The 27058-nt window shown below is 52.2% G+C and overlaps 1 protein-coding gene across 2 annotated transcripts in view; it reads right to left on the minus strand.

Annotated features, from left to right (window-relative positions):
- Positions 1-269: 269 nt before the first annotated feature.
- Positions 270-27058, minus strand: part of BOD1 (biorientation of chromosomes in cell division 1) — a 76397-nt gene continuing 49608 nt past the window's right edge. The window contains exons 3-7 of one of the 2 annotated variants that reach the window (XR_011389903.1): positions 18992-19209; positions 15168-16113; positions 12925-13138; positions 10617-10767; positions 270-10073 (exon numbers count right to left, since the gene is read on the minus strand). The gene's annotated coding sequence lies outside the window, so the exon portion shown is untranslated. Of the gene's footprint in view, positions 10074-10616; positions 10768-12924; positions 13139-15167; positions 19210-27058 lie in introns of both variants that reach the window. The other variant, XR_011389902.1, reaches the window with a different exon arrangement.

A 27058-nucleotide genomic window follows, 5' to 3' on the forward strand; every position in this document is an offset into this window, starting at 1 on the left:
GCCACAATGGCCAGAGCTGGGCTGATCCGAAGCCAGGAACCAGGAGCTTCTTCTGGGTCTCCCATGCAGGTCCAGGGTCCCAAGGACTTGGGCCATCTTCTACTGCTTTTCCAGGCCACAGCAGAGAGCTGGATTGGAAGTGGAGCAGCCGGGACTGGAACCAGCGCCCACATGGGATGCCGGCATTGCAGGTGGAGGCTTAGCCTACTACGCCACAGCACTGGCCCCAGACTCTTTTCTTTATCAAGTATTGAACTCCAGATATTTGGTTAGAAAACAGAAAATGGACTCATAAGCCTACTCAAACACAGGGACGGTTCCAGCACAGCCTTGTAAAAGAGGATCCACGGGCAGACCATGGTCAATTTCACCTGCCGCCCTTGGATGGACACTTAGTTCTTGCTGGCAACTAAGCTGCTTCAACCAATGTTGCAACAGGCATCCTTGCACCTACACTTCCATGCCTTTGTCCTGATGCATCTGGGGAGGAAGCACCCCAGGTGGAACTGCTGGAGCGAGATGCGGCTGGGTTTCAGCTGTGCTGGAATTGTGGGTGATGCCAGAGGAGCGTCTCTCCCCAGGGAAGCCCACACAGGAAGCAGTCACCGCTGGTTTGCCCTCTCAGGAGCCAGAGCGGGGGGGGGGGGGGGCTTGTCCAAGAGCAAGGGTGTGCAGGAGCCGACTCCACCCAGCCTTCCTGGAACTGCAGCCTCGTCGTCGAAGAATTTCTTATTCATTCAAAGTGGCAATAGTGCAACATGCCCACCGTCACCTCCGCGGCCACCACAGCCTTCTATCTTCCAAAGAACCTTGGAGTTGATATAAGAATGTTGCAACCAATTATCAGGGGAAAAATGCTTTTAAAATGTGATCCAAGAGAAAAGCCTGGAAGCAATTACTCCTGTAAGCTTCCCCATGATCGCGTCGGAGGGAGTGTTTAAAGAGCACCCACCCTGAGCTGGGTGCGTGCTGCTGCCAGGACACCATGACCTTGCAGGTCAGGTGCTGCAAAAGTGCAGAGTGTGCCCAGGGTCATGGACTTGTGAGGGGTCAGCATTGCCTGGGTGTGTGTGGGGGAGGGACAGCGTAGAGAGAGGCAGCCCTGGAGCAGCCAGGGCGCAAAGATTCAGGGTGGAGATCTCTTTGTCGGGGGTTGGTTAAGGAGTCACCCTGGCTGTTCATAAACGTTCCACCGTCCTCTCCTTCTAGGGCATAGTAAGGTGCTGCTTCCTGCCCAGGAGACTTGGGGAGCAGCAGCAGGAAGTGTTGCCTGCTGGGTGGGAGCCCTAAGAGCCAGGGTGTGCTTCTGACACTCTCTTTTTCATCTGCCACAGGAACCTCAAAAGTCCAGATGGTTTCAGCCAGGGACCCTAAGCAAAGAGAATGAACTGGGACTTCATCAACCCAATGGTGCGTGTAGGTGAGAAATTCTCCTTGTGTTTTAGGCTACTAAGATTTGAGGACTATGTGTTACTACAGCAGAATTTGGTCATCCTGGCTGATCCTGTTGGAAACCATTGGTGGTGACTGGAGGTGACTGCAGATGGCCTGCAGAAATGGCGTTCAATTACCCGGAATCCCCTGCTTTGAACTGTCTGTGTGACAGCCAGGGGTGAACCTCGGGAGACTGCCAGACTGTCTCTCCCCCACCCAATCCAATACGTCCCAGACTCCCTTCTTAACAAAGGGACAGCTGGCATGGCCTCAAGTCGTTGTAGTTAGCTAACGTTTCACAGGGGAATTTCAAAATTGAGTCTAATTTTAGGGTTGTCTCCTATTTATGGCAAAGGATTATAGTTTTCCACTTGTGGTGGTGACATAAATTTTTTTAAATTGTCAGCAAAGAAAGTGAGTCATGTTAAAGACTTCTCTAAAGCCAACAAAACACAGGTGGCACATGCTTGTAGCAGAAGGTCATAAAGGTGGTTTGTAAGTGACTGCAGGCTGGGGTATGGAGCTCATGCTCTATGCCAGAATCTCATGCAGAAGCAAAAGGGCTCTGTCAAGGCAAGAGGTGTAGCGCAAGACCACGTGCTTACTATTTCCAAACCTGTTTCTACAGTGAGAGAGAAGTCGGTAGAATTCAGAGAGGCCTATGCTATGGTCTTGTGCTCTCTGTGTCAATCAGTGCTGGCACACAGTTGGTGCCCAATCAATGTTTGCTGAATGAGTGATCGAGTCCTAGGTGAGTGGGCTGCGGTCTTGGAATGTGCCTGCTCTGCTCAGTATATCTGAAAGCTTCTGTGTGCACATCTCAGGGAGTAGGCAGAACACTACTTGGCTGTGCGCACAGTAGGTGAAGGAGCCGAGGGGCCCTTGCGTGGGGACTGGGGAATGGGAAGAGAAGTCACAGAGGCTGGGTGGGAAGGGGGAGGAGTATCAGGCCGTGTGTGTGTGTGTGTGTGCGCGCATGTGTATGTGTGCATATTTGGGGGGGGATGTGGGAAAGGACAACAGAGAACAGAGAGATGAGTATGTAAGCTGTTTGCAAGGGGCAGCATTGTGGCGTAGCAGGTTAGGCCCCCACTTGTGATGCTGGCATCCCTTATGGGCACTGGTTCAACACCCGGTTCCTCTGCTTGTGATCCAGCTCCCTGCTAATTGGCTGGAAAAGAAGCAGAGGATGACCCAAGTACTTGGGCTCCTGGACCCATGTGGGAGACCAGAAGTTCCTGGCTCCTGACTTTGGTCTGGCCCGGCCAGGGCCATTGCAGCCATTTTGGGAATGAACCAGCAGATGGAAACTCTCTCTCTTTTTCTGTCTCATCTCCTCTTTCTCTCTCTGTAACTCTGCCTTTCAAATAAATTAAAAAATAAATCTTTAAAATTAAAAAAAATTTTTTTGACAGGCAGAGTGGACAGTGAGAGAGAGAGAGACAGAGAGAAAGGTCTTCCTTTGCCGTTGGTTCACCCCCCAGTGGCCGCTGCGGCTGGCGCACTGTGGCCGGCACACTGCGCTGATCCGATGGCAGGAGCCAGGTGCTTCTCCTGGTCTCCCATTCGGGTGCAGGGCCCAAGCACTTGGGCCATCCTCCATTGTACTCCTGGGCCATAGCAGAGAGCTGGCCTGGAAGAGGAGCAACCGGGACAGAATCCGGCGCCCCAACCAGTACTAGAACCCGGGGTGCCAGTGCCACAGGCGGAGGATTAGCCTAGTGAGCCGCGGCACCGGCCTAAATTCTTTTTTTAAAAAAAGTAAGCTGTTTGCATGAAGGATACAATGCAAATCCTCCAACTGCTCACCCTCCCCCCCCCCCAAGTGACTGCATTTGCACAGAGCAGTTCCAGCTTAGCAGGGGAGAGCAGAGGCTGCAGAAATCCCAGTGAGGCCCAGGCTTTCCAGAGCTGCAGCGTTGTGGGTGGGAGATAGAGTTCTACCGTGACATCAACACTAGATGACGCTGGAGCTGCTTTCTGGGTTACACGTGAGTGAATGAATGAATGAAAGGACAACGACTAAAGTACACGGGAGTGTGACATCCATACTCTGACTGTGTATGAGCAGTGAGCAGCCAATGTGTTCTCTGAGGATGAGTGCACCAAGGTATCTGATTGCAGTGCACTTCACAATGTGACTTTGGCTCTCCTTCCTTGGGGAGGGGCACCTCTGTCTCCTCCCTTTATGTGCGTGTGAGTTTTTCCTGCTTCTCTTGGTCTCCCATGCGGGTGCAGGGCCCAAGCACTTGGGCCATCCTCCACTGCCCTCCCGGGGCAATAGGATATGACAGAGGAGTCCATGTCACATCCCACATTGCAGCCAGGAAGAGCAATGAGGCTTCCGTCTTGCCTCACGGGACACTTGCACTTGAGCCCTCTGCTACCATGCTTGCTGTGGTTTGCTCCTCGGCACCTCATGCTGAACTTTGGTTGCCACATGGCAGCGCTGGGTGGTGGTTAAGATGAATCTCTCGTAATCCCTTCCTTGGGAGAGTCATGTCTCATGCTTGGGGGACTGAATGAATTATGGCGAGAGGTTATTACATGACAAGGCTACCTCTCATGTGGTGTCCCCAATGCATGCCCACTTGCTCTTCTGCTTTTATACTGTATGGGGAAGCAGTAGGAGGCCCTCACAGACCTTGCACTCCTAGACTTCCCGGCCTACATGTCCATGAACCAAAATTAACTTCTTGCCTTGTTGGTTACCTGGTCTCCAGTATTCCATTATAGCAACAGAACACGTACTAAGATGCGTGGGAGGCTGCTGTGCTGTGAAAAACCCCAGCCACAAGGAGGTGCTCCGGTTGGCAGGCTTGGTCATTGCGTCATTCCTATTTTTTAAAATATTTTTCTTATTAATCTGAAAGGCAGAGTCACACAGAGAAAGGTCTCCCATTTGCTGGTTCACTCCCCAAATGGCTGCAACACCTGGGGTTGGACTGGGGCTGGGCCAGGCCAAAGCCGGGAGCCAGGAGCTTCTTCCAGGTCTACAGCGTGGGTGCAGGGGCCCAAGCACTTGAACCATCCTCCACGGCTTTCCCAGGCACACTATCAGGGAGCTGGATCAGAAGTGGGGCAGCCAGGACTCGAACTGGTGTCCATAGGGGATGCCGGCACATGGCTTTAACCTGCTGCACCACAGCACTAATACCTTCAAGTCGTTCTGATGCAGACGTTTAGATGGTTCCCTTCACCAGCTGTCACATCATCTCCTGGCTTTGAGTCTCCCCTGGGTGAGTCCCAGACATCAAGGCGTCAACCCTGCGTTTGCACAGAGCAGTTCCAGCTTAGCAGGGGAGAGCAGAGGCTCAGAAATCCCAGAGAGGCCAGGCTTTCCAGAGCTGCAGCGTTGTGGGTGGGAGGTAGAGTTCTACCGTGACATCAACACTAGATGACGCTGGAGCTGCTTTCTGAACCCTACTTGTTAGGGTTCTTGCCCCAGGGCACACAGGACTATCATCAGGTGGCTGTTTTCAGGGGCTCGGGGTTGGAGTAGTCTGCCATGCAGCCTGCAGGTACCGGAACACAGTAAACACCGCTCTGTCCACAGCCGAGGCCTGACACCAGCAAGGCCAGAACAGCTGAGCAGCGCAGGGAGGGAATACTGAGCACATGAACACGTGTCTGCGAAGTTCAGCTCCTCAGTACCCGTGGCTTCCTCCAGGCACCCTTTCATCATTTCACTGCATGATCCTAGCAGTGGGCAGGTGCTTTCCCACAAAAGCCTTCAGTGGGACTGGCTGCTCAGGAACCATGAGTCAGCAAGCTTTGTCAAGGTGCTCTGACATCATTTCCTGCCTGCTCTGATGGGTGCGTTTGGTGGGAATAAACAGTTCACATGCTAACGCCAGAGAGAAAGGGAGGAACCTGCCTCAGGGAAATTCAGGAGTATTTCAGGAGGTTTGTGGAACATGAAATAGCATCTGAGTTTATTTTGGTGTAAAAAAATGTTGACATCCAAATGGATGAAGGATTTTGCACTTGATCTTAGCCAAGAGGCCAAGAAGCGATATAGATGAAGGGTTTTGAAAATGTTCATGGAAAATGTGTATCATGTAGAGCTCTTTGTTTAGAGGGGCACTGAGCCTGTGATTATAAAGTAAACTGAAAGTATGCTATCAGGGCCAGTGCCGTGGCTCACTTGGCTAATCCTCTGCCTGCAGTGCCGGCAGCCCATATGGGCGCTGGGTTCTGGTCCTGGTTGTTCCTCTTCCAGTCCAGCTCTCTGCTGTGGCCCGGGAAGGCAGTGGAGGATGGTCCAAGTGGTTGGGCCCTGCACCTGCATGGGAGACCAGGAGAAGCACCTGGCTCCTGGCTTCAGATTGGCGCAGCGCTGGCTACAACGGCCATTTGGGGGATGAACCAATGGAGGGAAGACCTTTCTCTCTGTCTCTCTCTCTGTCTACCTGTCAAATAAAAAAAAAGTATGCTATCACAAAAAAAGAAAAGAAGAGAAAAGGAAAGAAAAGAAAGAAATAAGGAGGGAGGGAGGAAAGGGTCATTGTATTCTTGGAATCATATCTATAAAATTCATGAAATTTGTTCTCTATATACTAACAAATAAAAATGTAACAATCACAAAAAAGGAAAAAGTTATGAATTTCAAAACTTTTTGCACCAAAATAAACATATTTTAATTCTATTTTCCATGAACTTTTTGAAGTACCCCTTGTATGTAGGACAGAGATTTTATTTGATTTTATTGATTTATTTTATTTATTTGAAAGACAGAGTGACATCAAGGTGAGGAGGGCGGGCATCTTCTGCCCTTTGGTTCACTCCCCCAATGGTCTCAAATGTCTAGGGCAGGACCAGGAACTCCATCCGGGTCTCCCACATGGGTGGCAGGGGCCCAAGGACTTGAGCCACTTTCCGCTGCTTTCCCAGGAGCGTTAGCAGGGAGCTGGATCAGATGTGGAGAGGCTGGGACTTGAACTGTGGCTCAAAAGAGATGCTGGCGTGGCAGGTGGCAGCCTAGCACCCTGTGCCTCTGGCCCCATGGACAGAGATTTGACTGTTCGTCAAGCTGTGTTGTGGTTGGTTATATTCTACCGGAAGTCCCGCCCAGCAGCTTTAAGAGGCCACTCCTGTCGAAAGTGCACCCAGAAGACCATCAGCTGACTCTCCCCTCTCACCACAGCCTCGCTTCTCTGCCTGGCTGAAGCTGAGGCAGACAAGAGTCTGGTGAAAGCTTCCATCATCTGATCACGGTTCTGAATGAAAACACGACGCTGGCCAGCTTGGTTTTCCCAGTACTGTCGAACACCAGTCTCCTCTGATTTGCTGCAAAGCTGCTTTGCAAATGCTGGTAAAAATTCTAACTAGGAAGGGGGCTTTATAAAGAGTCAGAAGTGGGTTTTTCTACCTGGACGGCACTCTGAGCAGTGTGCAGCTTAAGCCTTGTCTTTGGGCTGAGAAGGAATCACACTGCATTCCGGAGGCAGGAGGCCAACTTCCTTCAACAGAGGGCCACGCCTGTGACTTAATAACAAACTCATTGCGTCGTGGGGTCTTGCTGCCCTTGGAGGTCTCCCTGACATGTGACCCAAGAGCAACTGGAAAGACTCGCTGACTGCAACCCGGCAGGAAGGACCGAAAGAGGCTGACCGGTGCTGTGGGGCTGGGATCTCGGTGAAACCCACAACGTAAATCAAGGGGGAAAGTGCGCTGTGAACTAGAGCCTTGGCAGGAGCCAGTCGCGCTCAGTGACTCCCTTTTCCTGGAAGATCATTCAGTAATTTTTCAGTTTTCCAGCTAATTCATTCCACATAACCTGAAACCTCAAATCTTGGCTCATCTGTCTAAGCATGTGAGCTACTGCCACCTGTGGGCCAGTTGTGGGGCTGCAGCCTAGCTCTATGAGAGGCTGCAAATGTTCAGATGAAAATCATCAGAGAACATAGATTAAAAAAAAAAATGCAACGGAGGGGCTGGCATGGTGGTGTGGCAGGTTAAGCTGCACCTACGATACCTGCATCCCCTATGAGGGCCAGTTTGAGTCCCGGTTACTCTGTGCTTCTGATTTAGCTTCCTGTTGCTATACTTGGGGAGTGGCCCAAGTACTTGGGTTTCTGCCACCCACACGGGAGACCTCCATGAAGTTCCTGGCTCCCAGCTTCAGTCTGGCCTAGTTCTGACTGTTGTGAACCTTTGCAGAGTGAATCTATGGATGGAGAAATCTCTTTCTTCTTTGTCTCACTCCCTCTCTCTCACTCTGTTGAAATAAATCATTAAGAAAAAAAAAGCAAGGGGATTCCTAAAATATTATATAGAGATAACTATTTCTTAACACAGTTTCTTATAGGGAAGGAATACAAGCTCTTGGAACTGGAGACAGAAATCATTGAATTGTGTAGAAGATGGGGAAAATTGTTTTACTTAGGAATTTCTCAGAAAAACATTCTGTGTGGAAGAAAGGAATTGACTGATAAGTGCCTTTGCAGGTGGAGTCAGATCCACCCAGCCAGAGGCCAGGCTATAGGAAGAGTATATGGTCTCTAAATTGCCCGTGGAGGAGGGTGGATCTTGTTACCCGGTATAGCTGACCTGGATGGAGCAGACAAGTTTGCTGGCAAAACTGCGTTGCAATTTGGGGAGACTCTGGTAAAGGAAGACTAAAGGAGAAGCACAGGAGAGGGGGAATTTGGGGGGCATTCATGTCTGATGAGGAACTGCTGCAAGGAAGACAGAGTAACGTCCGCCCTCCTTTTCCCCCACCGAAAGCCCGGTTGAATTTCTTGGAGGACAATGGAGGAGAGGGAAGAGTCCAGGTGCAACTGGGTTTGAAACCGAATCTTGGGGATGCTGGGGAGTTTTAGAAGCCACCAAGCCGCTCTCCACCCAAAGCAGGAGCCCCTCGGCAGACCTCCTTGGGACATGGGAGCTGTCTGGTGTAGACACATCCAGGGCTTGCTTCTTCAGCACGGAAGACAGGCCCAGAGAGGAGCTTCCAGCGTTTGATTTGCTCGTTGGAGTCAGAAGAATTATGAACAATGAAGCAGCTCCACTTCGTGGTGGGGAAGGGAGGGGCAACAGTAAAGGCAGGACAGCTGCTGGGCAGAGTGTTCCTACCGGGACATGGGGTGTCAAGCACTTTATGTGTGAAGGCATTTCCAAAAGATTGCAGAAAATGGAATGAAAAGAGGTTTATTGTGGTGCAAAAATAGAAACCCATGTAATTTTTCATAATCCACATGTTGCATCACTTTGTGAAGTCTCCTCGTGGAACCTTGAAGGAAGGTCATTATTCCCCCTGCCCCGGAGATACAGGAAGACTTGCAAGCCCAGATGATTTGTTTGAGCTCGCATGGCGTGTACAAGAAGGAGCTTGAATCGGAACCCCAGCTCTCATCCCCGTCACCTGCTGGCTTGACGAGGAATTGACCGTCTGACCACATTTCTGAGAAGACATTTGTTCCCGAGCGATGGGCTCTCCATCATGTCCAGTGTGGGCTCTACACCTTGACAGGAACACAGAGAACTTCCAAAGTGGTCAACACATTGCATAGGAGACTTGGAGAATAAATCAGCTCCGAGAAAAGTTGGGAGGGAGTGGGATGATTTCACCAAGGGGAAGGCTGATTATATAAGGAGTCTTCAGGTCCATGACAAATCTGCAGAGAACGGTGGCCGCCAGCTGTTCTCCGTCTCCCCTCTGGAGCAGCGAGGAGGAAATTGGCTGCAGCCTGAGAGTGTCTATATGGAAGCATTTCTTGACCTTGGGTTGGGTCAATGCAGAAAAAAAAGAGAGAGAGAGCAGGCCTTTCTTCTGAGGCCATGGAATGGAGACCAGAGTCGCCTCTGTGTGTGGGCTTGTTGGAAGCCAATGTCCGCCTCCCTGCTGGGACTCCCTGGGCGTGTGTGTCTGACAAGTGCTGAGAGCTGCATAGGAATGCTGTGGAATCCCTCGGGGGTCTTCTCTGAGGGTCCCTCCAATGCCCCTGTGTCCTCACGACAGCCCAGTACCCCTTAGTAATGACTGATCCCACCAGGCACCAGGGCAGGGGGTTTGGGTAAGTCCGAGGGCTCCATGTCGCTGGCTTTGCTCCTGGCTGTGCTTAAGTTCTGTGAAGCTCTGTTTTCTGGTCCATGAGACTGGAGCTAAGGTACTGTGTAGGATCCCAGAAGCAGGCCATGCAGGAGTCTCTATGGGAGTCTAGCAGAGCGAGTGCTTGGCACATGGTTGGCATTCCGTGAGCGATAGTCTTCGGGATCCCCCTCTTGAATCTCTCGAAGTGTTGTGAGGTCTACATAAGCTCTCTTTTTTGACTGTGAACTGGTGGGTTCTGTCACCTAGTTAAAGACCCAAGGGGCACCATTTACATGTGCTGTGGGAGGGATTTGGTGATGGAACTCATGTCCACTTCATGCAAAACCCGCATAACGCGCAAACCCTGGAGCCTCTCTGGTCTCCCCCAGACCTCTCCAGGATCAGTGCTCTTTGTAGCAAACTCTCGCGGCCTCTTGGATCAGTCTGTCCAGCCAGTGTCATTTGGTCCCGTCTGGGTCTCCAGTTCCGCTTACAGATTCCAGGGAGGCTCAGAATGAGCACAGATCGGGCCGCATTAACCCCAGCTCCTCCACGGACTTGCGCTGTGGAGTCTCCTGCTCTTCCTGCATGGCCCTTTCCTCATCTGTAAAGCAGGAATGGAAACCTAGCAGCCCTGTGGTATCGGGGGAAGAGATCGACTGTGCGAAACACCTGGCACGGGGCTTGGCCTGCTGTTGCCCAATGAAGGCTGCACGGAGAGCAGTGCCTTAGGGATCATCTCCAACTGTGGGCCCAACCATCTTGACACCACGCACGTGTATGGCCCTGCCTCTGGCTGGCTTTGTTCTCTGCGAGATTCCTGACGTACAAGGTACCTCCAGAGTCCTCGCCCCTTCACGCACGGTCTTCCCCCTGGAGCCCTGCCAGTGTGGTAGTGGTGGTGGTGGTGGTGGTGGGGGGGGGGTGATTAGGTCCTTGCTGATCCGGGAATGGAGCCAGACTTTGACGACTCATGCGCTATTGACATAACGGATGAGCTCCTTGTCTCTGTGTACATTGTAGGATGTTCAGCAGCCTCCCCGCCTCTGTCCACTATGCCCCGTCACATCCCCCACACCAGCTGTGACAACCCAAACAACCTCCCTCTCCCCCGCCCACCCCTGCCCTGCAAGGGACACAAACTCACCTCTGGCTGAGATCCACTGACCGGAGCCGAGACCTGACTCCATGTTTCCATAGTGAGTCTTGGATCTGCCGTCTCGATCAGAACTTTGCTCCCCCAGTCCTTAAATTCCTTGACGGTGCAGCCTGGTAGCCACGTCAGAGACCTTTAGTTTCTTTGTAGAAACCGAGAAAGACACAGAGACAGGGAGGCAAACTGAGGCAGCCAGCAGTGAAGACTCCCATGAAATGCCCACCGTGCTGAGTGTGCAGGGCTGTGAGGGGCTTGCAGGGCTGCCCCAGGCTTGGGGATATACGCCACGAGGCATGGAAGAGCCGGCAGGCCGACCTTAGCGAGCCGGGGCTCCTGGTGCCCAGGGCAGCACGCACGGCCTCCTGGTACCGAAACTTTCTCTCCCTCCATCTCCCTTTCCAAGCCGGTCTCTGCAGGCTGCCCTGGCATGCGTCCCTGCCCATACCCTCTGCCCGGGTCAGCCAGCACTGCCAAACAGCCTCTCAGCTCCATCATGGGTGCGGGAACAGAGAGGCACATGGTGACTGGGGGGTGAAGGAAGCAACACTCCCCATGCTGGCCCATGGAAAAGAATCAGTGCCTTTTCAGAGGCCAAGTTCACCCACTGCCAAGGCCAGCACTGTGTGTCTCCCCACCTTTCAGTCTTGTTAAAAAGCAGAAGCCACGGCACGGCCGGGCAGGGCCGCAGAACAGAGAGGGCTTTCTTCACAGCGCTGGACGCAGCTCAGCGCTTTCATGAAAGCTCTTATTAGCCCCGGCTGGTGTCCCATTTCTCCTGACCCGGAATGAAAACAAGTCGTCTGGGTCGTCTTTCCCAGGCTGACTGCAAAAGCAAAATGACCATGCTCGTAACTGATTACTGTTAATTTTGGTCATTAGCACTCATTGGCCTCCCTTGTTACGTGTGGACTCCAGGGTCCCAGGATACAACTGGGTTTGCTTTCCCTCGTTCCACACCCTGCCTCACCCCCATCTCTTCCAGGGTAGCCGAGAATTCCCCCTCTGGCTTGAATGTTTGAATGCCGATGTGATGGTGACCGATCAGACTTGGGGTGCAAAGTTAGGGGCTCAAAGCAGGTGCGAAGACAGTCCCAGGAGGGCTGGCAGGATTACAGGATGAGAGGGGACGCACCCTCCAGACTGGTGTTGGAGGCAGGAGGCCAGGAGGTAGGGACAGAAAGCAGATACACTTCACAACGATGACACTGTTGGTTCTCCCCCCTGGCCCCTCCAAAGAGGAAGTGCCCAAGCGTGAACGAGCAGTTGATTTGGGAAGAGAATCGGCAGGTTTTGCCTTTAAGACACAGGGAGAGTTCAGAGTCATCTACACAGGAATCATCACATCTCAAGTATTCAAAATATGAGTTTAGCTCCCACTCTGCCAAAACTCTTTAAACTCCATCAAGTGCAAGTCCTGGAGGAGGTTAGCTCGGTTCACACCCACTCTGGAGCTGGAGCGACTTTTCTTCCACATCCTCTCCTCTCTGGGGTGGCGTCTAGCTCCTCAGAGACCCCAGGAGGGGACAGAAGTGAAGGCAATAAGCAGGGACTGAAATCTTCAAATTCCCAAAGGGCAGGCCCTGACATCCGCCGCTGCCTGCTGGGCCGAGGGTGGGAACTGGACTCAGGCTAAGCCGAATGTGGTGTTCGCCCCCCATCACACCCTCACCCTGAGCCATCTGGTTTCCTGAGTGATGGAAAGAGGGGCTCCAACTCGGATAGGCCAATCAGAACCCCATCCCAGAAATTTCGAAACCAGAACTGATACGATCTCAAGGCATTCCCTCCTTGGTGTTGGAAATATCAAGCCATTCCCGGACAATCCTTTGGTTCCAAGTTCAGAGGAGAGACTTCCTGGATTTGAGACCCTGCTTCCATGCTTCCAGTTGTCTCTGAAACCTGGATGAGAGACACCGGGAATAGCCAGATTCCTACATAGGTCCAGGAAGCGCCATTCATATGGCCACCACAGAACAGGGGCCCATAGAGTTGTGCAGTGTACAGCTCGCCCAACTGTACATCATGACTCCTCTGGTCACATCCTGCCCTTTCTTTAGCTCACTTAGAGCAACTTCAATACCCTGTTATAAAACTCCTCTTTTTGCCAAATTCAGTTGGAATTGGATCTATGCTACTTAAACCAAATGAGCCCAAAATAATATGAGAATAGTTATCTTTAACCACAAAGAAGAAAAGATGTGGTCTCCCCACCCATTCCCTGGCCCTCCCACCCCCACAGTTTATTCTACATAGCAAGAAGGAAGTATCTATCTTTCTTAGCTATTAACTGAAAACTTACTGGGGTGCTAAGTCCCGCGGGGCTCGCCAGGTCAGGCAGAGGTTGCACGAATGTCAGCAATTTCCGGAAGGCCCTGGGGCTGGCTGCTTCGAACAGCGGCACAGCTCCGTCATGGGGGTCCGTGTCAGGGCAGACTCAACAGTTTCCAGGGTGAATGGGGCTGAGACACAATGCTGTGCTCTGGCCAGCTCTGGGGGATGGGGTGTGTAGGGTCCTGCAGAGAGAAGGAAGGGCAGCACCAGACAGAATCGCGGCACAACCAGGGGACAAAGAGAATGAAGAGCTTCCGATCTATCACTCCTGCAGCCGGCCCCTCTGGGGGCTCCCGGATCCTCCCGATAAAACACACAGCATCGAGGTTCAGGAGTGGCAGGGTGACACTGGCAGAGTTCCTGGTGAGAAGACAGAGGGGCAAAAATCGCAAGTGTCCCCAGGCATGTAAATAAGTGTTGTGCCAAGAGCTGTTGTGTGGAGCCTCCTCCCGCCCTGCCCTGTCCTGGCTGGACCCCCGGGAACCCACGGCAACTCTGGGAGCCCCTCTCCCCACGGGGAAAAGCGTTTCTGATTGGATGTGGATAAAACACCGGACACAGTTGGCATTAATTGGGCATCCAGGACCACCCGGGCAGACAGGGCCAGGCTGGAACAGGGGCTCTGTGACCGTGGCTGAAGTCACCAGGGCTTTGTAGTAGTCAGCTTCCCCCTCGTACTGTGAGGCTGCTTTGAAGAGTTCGTGGAAAAGAGGGAAATAAAGGAGACCTTTACTTTGATGCAAAACGATTTTGAAATGTGGCCCTAGCTTTTCATAATGCACATTTTCCACCCTCGGAATACTCCCGGCATCGTGCCTGGTTCGTCTGGGTGTCTTTCCCAATGTATCTGCGCTCATCCTCGGGCCCCGCATTTTCTCACACATACCACGGTCTACCTGATAACAGAGGACCCATACCGCCTTTGTTTGAAAAATGTTTGAAAGATATCTTTGTTTATTTGAAAGGCAGAATGACAGAGAGAGAAAAGAGAGAGCGAGAGAGATATCCCGTCCATACTGGTTTACTCCCCACATGCCAGCAACAACCAGATCTAGACCAAACTGAAGCCAGGATCCAGGATCCAGAAGCTCCATCCAGGTCTCCCATGTGGGTGGCAGGAACCCAAGCACTTGGTCGTCTTCCGCTGCCTTCCCAGATGCATTAGTAGGGAGCTGGATTCGGAAACAGAGCAGGCGGGCTCAGTCACCACTCCAATAGGGTGCAGGTGTCTTAGGTGGTGGCTTAACCTGCTGCGCCACCATGCCGGCCCCTGCTGGAGTTTTTTCCTCTAGACCTTGCTCAATCACCAACATCTTACCTCTCGGTATCTACTTTGGGTTTGCTGTTGCTATTTCTGTGTCTTTCTCACTGCCTATTTTATTTATTTATTTATTTTTCTTGGACAGGCAGAGTTAGACAATGAGAGAGAGAGAGAGAGAGACAGAGAGAAAGGTCTTCCTTTTTCTGTTGATTTATCCCCCAAGTGGCTGCTGCGGTCGGCGCGCTGTGTTGATCTGAAGCCAGGAGCCAGGTGCTTCTCCTGGTCTCCCTTGCGGGTGCAGGGCCCAAGCACTTGGGCCATCCTCCACTGCACTCCCGGGCCACAGCAGAGAGCTGGACTGGAAGAGGAGCAACTGGGTCAGAATCCGGTGCCCAACTGGGACTAGAATCCGGGGTGCCAGCGCCACAGGTGGAGGATTAGCCTAGTGAGCCACGGCACTGGCCTCTTACTGCCTATTTTATCACTCCTGTGTTGCTGCCACCCATCCCTCAGTGTACACAGGGGAGCAGTTCGATGACCACCCTTACCCTCCCCCCAACCCCGATCCTGGACTCTGCAGAAGCCCAGGCCCCTTACACAAAATCCTGCAGTGGACTTGCGCTGTGGCGTAGCAGGTAAAGCTGCCGTCTGCAGTGCCAGCATCACAGATGGGTTCTGGTTCGAGTCCCGGCTGCTCCACTGCCCATCCAGCTCTCTGCTGTGGCCTGGGAAAGCAGTAGAAGATGCCCAAGTCCTTGGACCTCTGTACCCATGTGGGAGACCTGGAAGAAGCTCCTGGATCCTGGCTTTGGATCGGTGCAGCTCCGGCCATTGTGGCCATTTAGGAGTAAACCTGCAGATGGAAAACCTCTCTCTCTCTTTGCCTTTGCCCCTGTGTAATTCTGCCTTTCAAATAAATAAATCTTAAAAAAAAGAAAAGGTTAGTTTACCTGCGGTCTGCAGTCCACACACCTGTTCCACAAGGATTTCTCAAGTTCGGCACTGTAGGTATTTTGGATCAGATAGTTCTGTGCTGCCGGGCTGTCCTGGGCATCGTAGGGTGTTCAACAGCATCTCTGGCTTCTACCTCCCAAAGGTTGGAAGCACTCCTACTCCAGGTGTGAGTATGAAAAATGCCTTCAGACATAGGCAGATGTCCCCAGAGGCAGGCAGGTGTACTGTGTGAGAGAGAGCCATTGCCGTAGGCCAACTCTAGCTATAAAACATGCATATGGCGTGGTGCACGGTGCACAGAGCTGTTGGTGCTTTGGCCCAAACTGTGCCTTTGCTCTTCTTTTGACTTTTTTCCTAGTTGAGGTTATAAATACGCATAGTTCAACTGGTTCTACCAGGTCTGTGAAGACAAACAACATTCCCTAGTCTTCCTCCCCTCCCTTTCTCCTTCTGGGGGAACAACGTTTTCCATCTTTTAATATTTACCGCCTGTCTCCATATATGCTCGCAGCTGCTTCCTGCTTTTCCAGTGTGGGTGTTACCCATGAATTTGCCGCCATGGATGTTAAGGACTTAACTGCTTCCTCCCTCCACTTTGGCGTCCCGGTCCCTAGCCGCTCCCTGCACTTCTGTTGCACTTTTAGCTTGATAAACAGTCATTATGTCTGCTTCCTGAAGAGCAGCTCACCAGCACAGTCTGACCTGGTTACCCCTGTGAGTGCTGCCAGCTGGGCTAATCCTTCATCCTTGTTCTGAGAGTTCCTCTCACCTCTGGTTTCTGCACCTGCTCCTGGATTAAATCTCGTCTCGCAAGACTTCAGGTCTTTTCCAGAACCTCAGAATATGACGTCATTTGGAAAGAGGATGGTTATAATTAGTTAAGGTGAGGTCACACAACTGTAGGATGGGCTCTTTTTTCATCCAACATGCCTGAGGGACTTACTGGAAGAAAAGCAAGAGACACAGAGATAGCTATGCAGGGGGAAGACAGCCTCATGACAACATAGGCAGACAACTTCGGCTGCCACAAGCCAGACACCTATATACAGCAGAAACTTGAAGAAGCAAGGACCCTCCCTGGAGGGAGCATGGGCCTGCAGGTACTGTGCTGTTGGGCCTCTGGCCTCCAGAACTATGGACAACACATTTCTCTTGTAAACTACCCAGTTTTTGCTACTGTGGCCCTCCCCTATCTCTGTCCTCATTTTACATCATTCAGTTACCCATGGTCTACTGCAGTGCAAAGATACAAATGCAACCTTCCAGAAAGAAACAAGTCATTGCACAGGGTTCTGGGTAGTGAGATGAAATTCTGCAAAGACCTGCGCTGTCCCACTCCAGATGTGTTATCCTCCTGCCCAGGGTCTGTGCACCCTACACACTCCCAGTCCCTCAGTCACTCAGTCATCAAATCTACCAGCGCAGCATCACAGCGGAGTCTTATTTTACTTAATAGTGGCCTCAAAGTGCAAGAGTCGCAGTTCTTGTGTTTCAGGTATGCCAAGGACAAGCTCTAAAGTGCTTCCTTTATAACTGAAAAGATGAATGATCTCAACAGAGAAAGAAGACACATCCCATGTGGGGGTTGCTCCTATCTGTGGCAAGCACAGAACATGGTGTGTACAGGGTTCAGCACTGTTAGGCTCCCACAGGATGTTGGGAGGTTTAGCCCATGGATAATGGGATGCTTCTCCAGGTTGTCACGGCAGCCCTAAGAAGCTAACACTATGGAATGTGGGTTATTTTTGTCTTTTTAGTTTGCTCTCTCATTTCATAGAGCCTATCTCTCAATGGCTTTGAGGGAAAAGAATGTAGAAGGTAAAATTTTGAGAATTTGCTTGTCTAAATTATTCTATTCCTTTTTTTAAAAGATTTTATTTATTTATTTGAGAGACAGAGTTATAGACAGTGAGAGGGAGAGACAGAAAGAGAGGTCTTCCATCCTCTGGTTCACTCCCCAAATGCCCACAACAGCCAGAGCTGAGCCGATCTGAAGCCAGGAGCCAGGAGCTTCTTCCGAGTCTTTCATGTGGGTGCAGGGACCCAAGAACTTGGGCCATCTTTCACTGCTTTCCAAAGCCATAGCAGAGAGCTGGATTGAAAGCGGAACAGCCAGGACTCGAACGGGCACCCATGTGGGATGTCGGCACTATAGGCGGTGGCTTTACTGGCTATGCCACAGCACTGGCCCCTCTTATGTCTTTTTGTTGATGAATCTTCTCTCCTCTCCATTTTCACTATTCTTTTTTTTTTGGTACTGTTCTTATTTGCATGTTGAATTTCTTGGGATGATTTTCTAATTATTGCCTTTTTTTCAGAATTATTTTGGGAATATTTTCCTCAATTTGATTTTTCAGTATTCCTATAAAATTGTTCTTTTTATGTTCACATTTTTAATTTTCCAGTAATACTTTTTGTTCTGTAAGTGTTCTTGTTTTACAGCACTCTGTTCTTGTTTCATGCATGCAGTATGTTGTTTTACCTCTCAGAGGCTATTAGTGATACTTTTTGGAAATTTTCTTCTCTTTGCATAATTTCTTTCCCTCTAAGTTTCCCTTACTTGTTTGCTTTATCCTCTGACTTTGCTAGCAGAGGCTTTCCCTGCCTGTCTGTGCGTCTGCAGCCGTCCGAATGGGAGGAACTTCCTTGAGCTTCATTGTGAGGTGCTAGGCTGCAGCAGCTGTTGGGGGAGCTCCTATGTCAACTTCTCCACGTCTTTTCATCTGGGCTTCTAGATTTAGCAGAGATTCTCCCAATTCTCTGTGTGCAGGGCAAAGGCCCAGGAGCCAGCATTCTGGGGGTGCGACAGAAGAAGGGGAACAGGGTGTGTTTCAATGTCCAACACATCCACCGTCTCCGAATCCTCCTGTTTCCAGTGCAGTGCCCTTGGGCTCAGTCTGGCCTGATGTCACACAATCCAGAGTCCCTATGTCTTACCCTCCCTAGAAAGCAAATGGTCAGTCCTCTTCCAGAGTGGGAGCAGAGCAGTCACCCAGCAGTGTGGAGCTGGAGACGGGACCCAGGCGTCCAACCTCTTCCAAACAGATTTCAATTAATCCGATACTCCGCACGACTTTACTCTCAGTCTCAGGAGCATCTGGTGCCATGGGTTCCCGAGATTTCCTGAGCCTTCTCTTGAACGTATCCAGTGGGTTCCTGGATTTTCCCAGTGGTAGGCTGGAATTCAGGTCTGTTGGTTCCTTCTCATTCATCAGCATAGTGGTTATTTTCATGTTTCGTTTTCCCTTGTAGATTTATGTCTTTAAAAATCCCATCGCAGTCGGCGCCATGGCTCACTAGGCTAATCCTCCGCTTTGCAGCGCCGGCACACCAGGTTCTAGTCCCGGTTGGGGCACCGGATTCTGTCCCGGTTGCCCCTCTTCCAGGCCAGCTCTCTGCTGTGGCCCGGGAAGGCAGTGGAGGATGGCCCAGGTGCTTGGGCCCTGCACCCCATGGGAGACCAGGAGAAGCACCTGGCTCCTGCCATCGGATCAGCGCGGTGCGCCGGCCGCAGCGCGCTGGCTGCGGCGGCCATTGGAGGGTGAAGCAACAGCAAAGGAAGACCTTTCTCTCTGTCTCTGTCTCACTGTCCACTCTGCCTGTCCAAAAAAAAAAAATCCCATCATGCTCGTGGTGTAGCGTCCTCCTAAGGGGCTGCACCAGATGCTTGTTCCGACCTCTTAATTCGGAAGGGTCTCCTTTGCATTTCTGACCTTTTCCTCTGTGTTATTTTGGAAGAGGTCAGGACATCTCAAGTCCATTCCAAAATGCCTTTCTCAGCAACATCTCTTAAGCAAAAGGCACAAAAAGTGTTATTTACATAATAAGATCTTCTTGGGAGGAGAGCAGGTTTGGGGAGGAGGCGGCGAGCTCGGCTTTGGCAATGGCAGACTTGAGTTGTGGATGGGACATCCGGGTGGCGGTGCAGAGTGGGCAGCTGGAGCTCTTCCGTGGTGACAAACTCCAGCTGTGTGCCTCACCTGCATGGACTCGTCTCTCATCACCGCTGCAGCCTGGTCAGGATCTCAACCCCTGTGCCTGGACAGGAAGACAGAAGGTTAAGCACCTTATCCACAGTCATGCATGGGAAATGGGTCCAAACCTGAACCATCTGGCCCCGGAGCCTGCCTTTGGACCCACTGTCCCCTCTGTGCCCCCTCATCTGACCATGCACACAGGATTCCCTGGGGTAATGTGGGCACCAAAGGCCCTGAAGAGCGACAGGTCAACCTCGAAGCTCAGGGCAAAGTGGACAGTTGTTGAAAGTGAGGCTTCCGGGGCCAGTCAGATCTGGGTTTGAATCTCTGTTACTAATTCACAGGAACTTCTTTACCCCTCTCAGCCTCAATTCTCTGTCCTGTGGAATGGGGAGAGTAGTGGTACCTGCTTCTTAGGGTCTTTGTGACAGTGAAATGAATTAGGGCGTGCAAAGCACTCAATAAATGTTGTCGTCATCACTATTGTTATTAAAGAGCAAAGGTTGCAGAGTCTCCTGCTTAAACCCCACCCCTTCCTCCTTCCTCATGACAGCAGATCTGCTGTCATGCAGATGAGCTCGTGGGATCCACGAGAGACAGGCCTCTCTTCCATGCGTGAGGAGCAGCTTGGGGCCCCACCCAAATCCCATGACGTTAGGGGTCCTTGGTGGCTGATGAAACCACTGAAGATGCCCCATCCCAAGGTTCTCGCGCCTGCAGGATCTGGACCAGGGCTCAGGGAGAGAAGGGGTCTGCAGGCTGGAGACGGGACGTCTCGAACCCCGCATGCAGGAGGCTGGGCCACAGCTGCCAGCAGTCCTCCCTGCCGCAGCCTGCAGGCGGCCCTGGAGCGTCTCCTTAGCTGAAGCCGCCTCCTCCTTAGAGGAACGAAGAGTCCCCTTCATTCCTGGGTCCAGAGGCATCCCAGATGGGTTTAGAACAAGGAAAGACTCTCAGTGCAGAGAGACACTCAAAAAAGCAACCAATAATTACAGCTTGGGAGCCGGGAAGCCGCCTGGAGAGACCAAGGCCTGTCTCCACGAGACCAGAGAGAGAACTCTGTTTACCAATTTTTTCTTCTAGGCTCCACCTACTTCCAAAAAGAATTTGGAGGGTGGCTGATGGGAGAAGCAAACAAGAATCCCAGCTCGAAGACTTCAGCCAGCGGCAACACTCCTGAGGTGGCTTTGAAAAGAGGAGGTACTTCACCCAGAGGAAAGAGATCGGGAAACCAAGTGAACTGTGGCGGGGGGACCAGTTGCTTCCACGCACAATAGACAGTGGTGCTGCATACCCACGGTGCACTGGTTCTGGACCTGCCCTCCCCCCCAGTGCCCAAATCTGTAGCTGCTCGGGTTCCTTCTATAAAAGGGCACAGCCTTTGCCGGGAACCTATGCACATGTCCCCATAGGCCTTGAATCCTCTCTGGCTGACTTGCAATGCCCAATACGGTGTGCATGCAGTGTCAAGCACAGTTACCCTGTATTGTCTGGGAAATAGTGACAAGGCAAAGAGTCTGCACGGGTTCAGTTCAGACCCAATTTTGTTTCTCCAAATATCTTCCACTTGCATATGGCTGTCTCTGTGGACATGGAGAGGAGGCTGTGGACATGCAGAGCTGACTGTACACGGAGTAGAAATCATGACAAATGCCTCTTCTTCTAGCATCAGAAAGAAATGGAGGGGCCCAGCGCGATGGCTTAGTGGATAAAGCTGCTGCCTGGAGCGCCGGCATCCCATATGGGTGCTGGTTCAAGTCCAGGCTGCTCCACTTCCAATCCAGCTCTCTTCTATGGCCTGGGAAAGCAGTAGAAGATGGCCCAAGTCTTTGGGCCCCTGCACCCGCGTTGGAGACCTGGAAGAAGCTCCTGGCTCCTGGCCTTGGATCACCACAGTTCCAGCCACTGCGGCCATTTGAGGAGTGAACCAACAGATGGAAGATCTCCCCTCCACCCCATCTGCCTCTCTTTAACTCTGCTTTTCAAATAAATAAATAATAAATACATAAATAAATAAATAAAATGAAAGAAAGAGGGAAGGAAGGAAGGAAGGAAGGAAGGAAGGAAGGAAGGAAGAAAGGAAGGAAGGAAGGGGAGTTCTTCCTGAAGCGCTGCCATATTTAAAGCACGGATTGTGCCCTGGGCCCTGACATGCCGCCACCCCCATTGTTAACGTGCTGATCCCAGGAAGTCACTCAAGTAAACGCCATCAACGGGGCGGGCGGTTCCCACTGTGACAGGTGGAATAGGATTTCTAGGACCAGATGCTGCTTTGGGGCAGAGGAGTCGAGCGTGGGCTCTAGGCACTGCGGGGGTGGGCAGGACCGGGCTGGGGCAGAGGCTGTGGCGCGGGACACAGGGGCGGGCTGTGGGGAGAGGAGAAGGTGGGCACAGCTGCTTGCTGACCATCTGTCTCCCACGCGGGCTCCCTAAATGCCACCTGACAGCCTGTGGCGTCGGTACTATCATTCTGGGTTGTACCAGGAAGGAAACTGAGGCTCAGAGAGGGGGCACGGATGGGTCCACGTCACATGACTGAAAAGGAGGGAATTGTGACCTTGGCACAAGGCGACCTGGCCCCAGTCGGTCCATAATCGAGGAGATCTGGGCTCCCAGGCTCATCCCGGTTGCCCAGGCCTGGGCAGCTGCAAGCGCTCTGCCAGTCTTTCCATTGACAGGTGAAGACCCCAGTGCCCCGGCCAGCGCCCAGGAACCTGGTTCTCGACTCTGGGGCGCTGCTGTGTTCAGCAGGCCGCCCACCCGCCACGCCACGGCCTCGCACAATGCTCCCTGCAATCCTCCAGCCTGCCACCGACCGTTGTCAAAAATGGAAAAGTGCCGCAGCCACGCCTGCTGGGAAGTGGAATCTATTTTGCTCTGGAAGCCACTATATTTACCATACCTGACCTTGGCCTACATCGGAGAACATTCTTAAGAATCCAGAGAGGAGCAGGTCAGATCCTGTTATAGCCAGGGCTGCAGGCAGCGGTCCTGCGGCATGGTGGCAGCTGTTTCCAAGCGTGACTGGCCTGGGGCTTAGAAATATTTTGGACACAGTGTGCTCTGTGTTGCTTCAAGAGGCTGGATGTTTTAAGGTAAATATCAGCACGAATTCCTGGGCAAACAGACTTTCCTATAGCGCACACAAAGGTCAATGGAAATTGTCATTATTTTCACTAGTGTTCTATTGACAAATCTGGCCAAATTTAGGCAGTTGGGATATTAAAAGTTGACTTGTTTAAAAGCCACTATGGCATATATTAAATGGTGTTAAACCAAGGGTGGTTAACTAGTTCTTGAAGGCATGGGGAAAGGCCACAATAAAAGTGGGTTATTTGGGGCTGGCGCCGTGGCGTAGCCGGTAAAGCCGCCGCCTGCAGTGCCAGCATTCCATATGGGTGCTGGTTCGAGTCCCAGCTGCTCCACTTCTGATCCAGCTCTCTGCTATGGCCTGGGAAAGCAGTAGAAGATGGCCCAGGTCCTTGGGCCCCTGCACCCACGTGAGAGACCTGGAAGATGCTCCTGGCTCCTGGCTTCAGATCAGCGCAGCTCTGGCCATTGCAGCCAATTGGGAGTGAACCAGTGGCTGAAAGACCTCTCTCTTCCTCTCTGTGTGTAACTCTGACTTTCAAATAAAGAAATCTAAAAAAAAAAAAAAAAATAAAAAGTGGGTTATTCAGAACTTCACAACTGGTAGGCACAAAATAGTGGTGGGTGTCTTTCCTGTGTTGGTCACTTCTTCCCCTCCAAGCCATCACCTAATGGGAGATACTCAGAAGGCTTGGGTTTCACCCTCAGCTTTGCTGTCTACCACCAAATTACAGCTCAAGCACAGCGAATCCGAAAACTCGGAACCGGAAATGCTCCAATAACCGAAACTTTCTGAGGGCTGACATGACACCACGGTGGAAAAGCCCATGCCTGATCTCACGTGATGGGGTGCAGTCAAAGCACAGGTGTGCCACGAATATTGTAGTAAACCACCTTCAGGCTGTGTGCAGAAGGCTCTAGGAAACAGACACGAATCTCATGTTTAGACTGGAGTCTCACTCCCAAGCTATCTCACGAGGTATATACCATATTCCAAACTGAAAAAACCCTTAGATAGGGGCACCTCTGGACCCAAGCATTTGGGATCAGGAAAACACCCTGTGATATAGGGCTCCAGTAGGAACGGCAACTATGCACAAGGATAGATTTTAAGTAATTGTAAAGTAACAGATGTGCCGATCCCTGGACGCTGGGAATGATCGCACTGAGAGGGATCACACTTGTGCTTGAAGTTTTAATGAATGACTCTGAATTTTAAAGAGAAGTGAGACTCTGCTGATGGAACTTTTCCTTCACAGTTAGTAGCTTGAAATAAGAGCTGGGTGCAGCAATCTATGCAGCCCCAGCCCAGCCGGCGGGGAGCACAGAAACAGGAACTCATGAGATGCAGGCGGGAATGTCAGATGGCAAAACTTGGTGCAGAACCTGCGAATCTGGCGTGTATGTCTGCCCCACGACCCAGAGACTGTGAATTAAGGATTACATATGAGGGTGTCCAAGGCAGCGCCACATGGGACAACCCCAAACTGGAAACACCCAAGGACCAGACGCACCCATGCGAGTAACTCCACACACGGCAGTGGGAGACAGATGCTGGATGCCGGAGTCCACGTGGCTGCTGCCCGCCCTGGGAGGTTCCCACCCGGGTGAAATGAAATCCTCGCATGGGCAGTCAGGGTGGCTGACATCCAAGGGGGCGGAAGTGGCTGCGAGGGGGCAGAGTCCCTTGAGACGTTCTTTTCTTTTTTAAAGATTTATTTATTTATTTGAAAGAGTTGCACAGAGAGAAGGAGAGTGAGAGAGAGAAAGAGAGAGAGAGAGAGAAAGAGAGAGAGAGAGAGAGAGAGAGGTGTTCCATCCACTGGTTCACTCCCCAATGGCCAGAGCTATGGCGATCCGAAGCCAGGAGCCAGGAGCCTCTTCCGGGTCTCTCACGTGGGTGCAGGGGCCCAAGCACTTGGGCCATCTTCTGCTGCTTTCCCAGGCCACAGCGAAGAGCTGGATTGGAAGAGGAGCCGCTGGGACTCGAACCAGCACCCATATGGGATGCTGGCACTGCAGATGGCAGCTTTACCTGGTACGCCACAGCACCGGCCCCTCCTTGAGATGTTCTTTCAACCCTTGTGAGAGGAGACGGGCGAGTAGTGGGGCTGAGGGGAGAAGGGCCTGGAGGAAACCAAAAGGGCATGGGTTTTGGAGGGACGGCCCTCAGGGGCTCTCAAGGACCCTGGGCTGTGCACTGTGGAGCACAAGAGGCTTCCACTTGTGCCCGAGCTCCACACCTAGATCAGGCGGGTGATGAGAGCCAGGGGCTGGGGCTGGGCCTGGGCCACCAGGCCGGGGACTGAATGCAAGACAAGAGGAGAGGCTCAGGGGCTGCGTCCAGCCCAGTAGTGAGGGTGAGATAAGCAGAGCTCCCCGGGGAGGGGGGTGTTTCTGGCCCCCCCCCCCCGGCTGTGTCCCAGTGAGACAGAGAAGCGGGATACTGGCCACGCACAGAACACAGCGAGTGTGTGGGTGACCCTGCTTTGAAGCGCCCCATTCTTGCAGGGACCAGCCCACACCTGTGAGACCCACCCCACCCCTGAGGCCTGCAGAAGTCCCTGTATGAGGGCGGAGCCTCCCAGACCTAGTTCCCCACCATAGGCTCCACCTCTTTTTAAAAATTTTTAAAAATTTTTTATTTTTTTCATATAAATACTTAAAAAATTTTCCCCAAGAAATCTTTTATTTATGGAATACAAATTTCATAAGTACAACTTTAGGAATATAATTATTCTTCCCACCATACCCACCCTCCCACCCACTCCCACCCACCTCCTCCTCCCTCTCCCATTCCCAGTCCCATTCTCCATTAAGATTCATTTTCAATTAACTTTATACACAGAAGACCAACTCTATACTAAGTAAAGAGTTCAACAATTTGCACACACACACACACACAGTTTGAGAAGCAGCTTCACAGTTAGCTCTCATAATACAACTCGTGGAGGACAGAGGTCCTGCATGGGGAGTTAGTGCACAGTGACTCCTGTTGTTAATTTCACAATGAACACTGTTATGTATGACATCAGTGATCACCCGAGACTCTTGACATGAGCTGCCAAGGCTATGGAAGCCTTCTGAATCCACAAACTCCATCAGTATATAGACAAGACTACAAGCAAAGTGGAAGTTCTCTCCTCCCTTATCTCCTTCTTTGCCGGCCCCTTCCTTCCACTGGGGTCTCACTCACAGAGGTCCTTCATGTAGGGCGTTTGTTGCCACAGTGTCTTGCCTAGGCTCCACCTCTTAAAGTTCCACTGCCTCATCAGGGGACCAAGCTCCTAACACATGCAGCCTCGGGGGCCAGACCACAGCCAACCACGGCAGGGGCGCCTGGAATTCATCAGCCTGTGCAGCCACACCTTGGCCCCCTGGGGGTCATAAGCTCAGCCTGACACCGCATGCAGGGGAGAAGCAGGGGGACCACCTGAGAGACGCTGGCATCTCCGAGGTGCTCAGGGAGCATCGCATGAACTTCCTTGTTAACCCACTGTAGAGACCACCTGAGGCTGGCAAGGACGGGAGACAACAGAACATTCTGCCCACGACGAGGGGTGGAGGCAGTGACTGGGGTGTCCATCCTCTGGGGGGTGGGAAGGAGGCGTCCCTGCTGGAAGTCAGCTCAGGGAAGGACCGGCTCTCAGAGCAAGTGCAGCTGTGGGGTAAGGGCAGTGTCTGCAAGAACAGCAGCTTGGGGCTGGCGCCGCAGCTCACTTGGCTAGTCCTCCGCCTGTGGCGCCGGCACCCCAGATTCTAGTCCTGGTTGTTCCTCTTCCAGGCCAGCTCTCTGCTGTGGCCCGGGAGTGCAGTGGAGGATGGCCCAAGTGCTTGGGCCCTGCACCCGCATGGGAGACCAGGAGAAGCACGTGGCTCCTGGCTTCGGATCAGCATGGTGCACCGGCTGCAGCATGCCAGCCACAGTGGCCATTGGAGGGTGAACCAACGGCAAAAGGAAGACCTTTCTCTCTGTCTCTCTCTCTCTCAACAGCAGCTTGGACGTGGGACTGCTGCTTTTCCTCTCATTTCAAACCACTCCACAAACAGTCTGGAGCTGGTGGGGCAGCTCCGCGTGCCCCCGGGGCACCATCCTCGGCCTGTTCTTCCATCCTTTGGTTTTCCTCATGGCTCAGGATGGATGTTGGAGCTCCAGGTATCATATTCACTCCCACAGAAAACAGGAAGGAGGGAGGGGCAAAGGTATACTCAGTCTAGATGTTCCCCTTGGCAGGAGCGCCCTTGACCTTGCCTAATGGGGGCCTGGAGTAATTTCCTGTAGATACTGGGGAGGGTATGAGAGTAACCATGCCTTGCAGAAACTGAGAAGCATCCTTGCAGACAACCCGATCTGGGGCAAGCTTTTCTCAGGGAATACTGGAGGGAAATGGAGCCGCTTCCTAAGTGGGTGGCTGAGGGATTCAGAATGAGCTCCAGGAAATACTGTGGATGCCTGGGGTCCTCTGAAATTACCCAGAAGAGCCCTGGCCCACAGAGCTGCCTTGGGGAGAGGGCCAAGGGCAGAAGGTTAGGCTCAGTTGAATCTGGATGTTGGAAGAGAAAGAGGATCCAGCCAGACGCTCAGAGGCACCTGTCGAGGGGGCTTGTGCTCCGGGGTGAGGAGGGTCCCACCTGCTGTGTGACATGTGCCCAATCCATCCTACCCAGGTGCCAGGCGACCACCTCCCAGAGGCTGGGAGCAGGGCCAGGGGCTCTTTCTGGGGCCACTTCCTGCCCTCCCGGGGCTGTGATCTGAAACTGACAGCTCTGCTTCCCTGGGGGCCAAGACATCCTGGAGCCTCACGAAAGTCCTCCAGGTG

Source organism: Oryctolagus cuniculus, chromosome 6, assembly GCF_964237555.1.
Source record: "Oryctolagus cuniculus chromosome 6, mOryCun1.1, whole genome shotgun sequence".
Classification (NCBI taxonomy): domain Eukaryota; kingdom Metazoa; phylum Chordata; class Mammalia; order Lagomorpha; family Leporidae; genus Oryctolagus; species Oryctolagus cuniculus.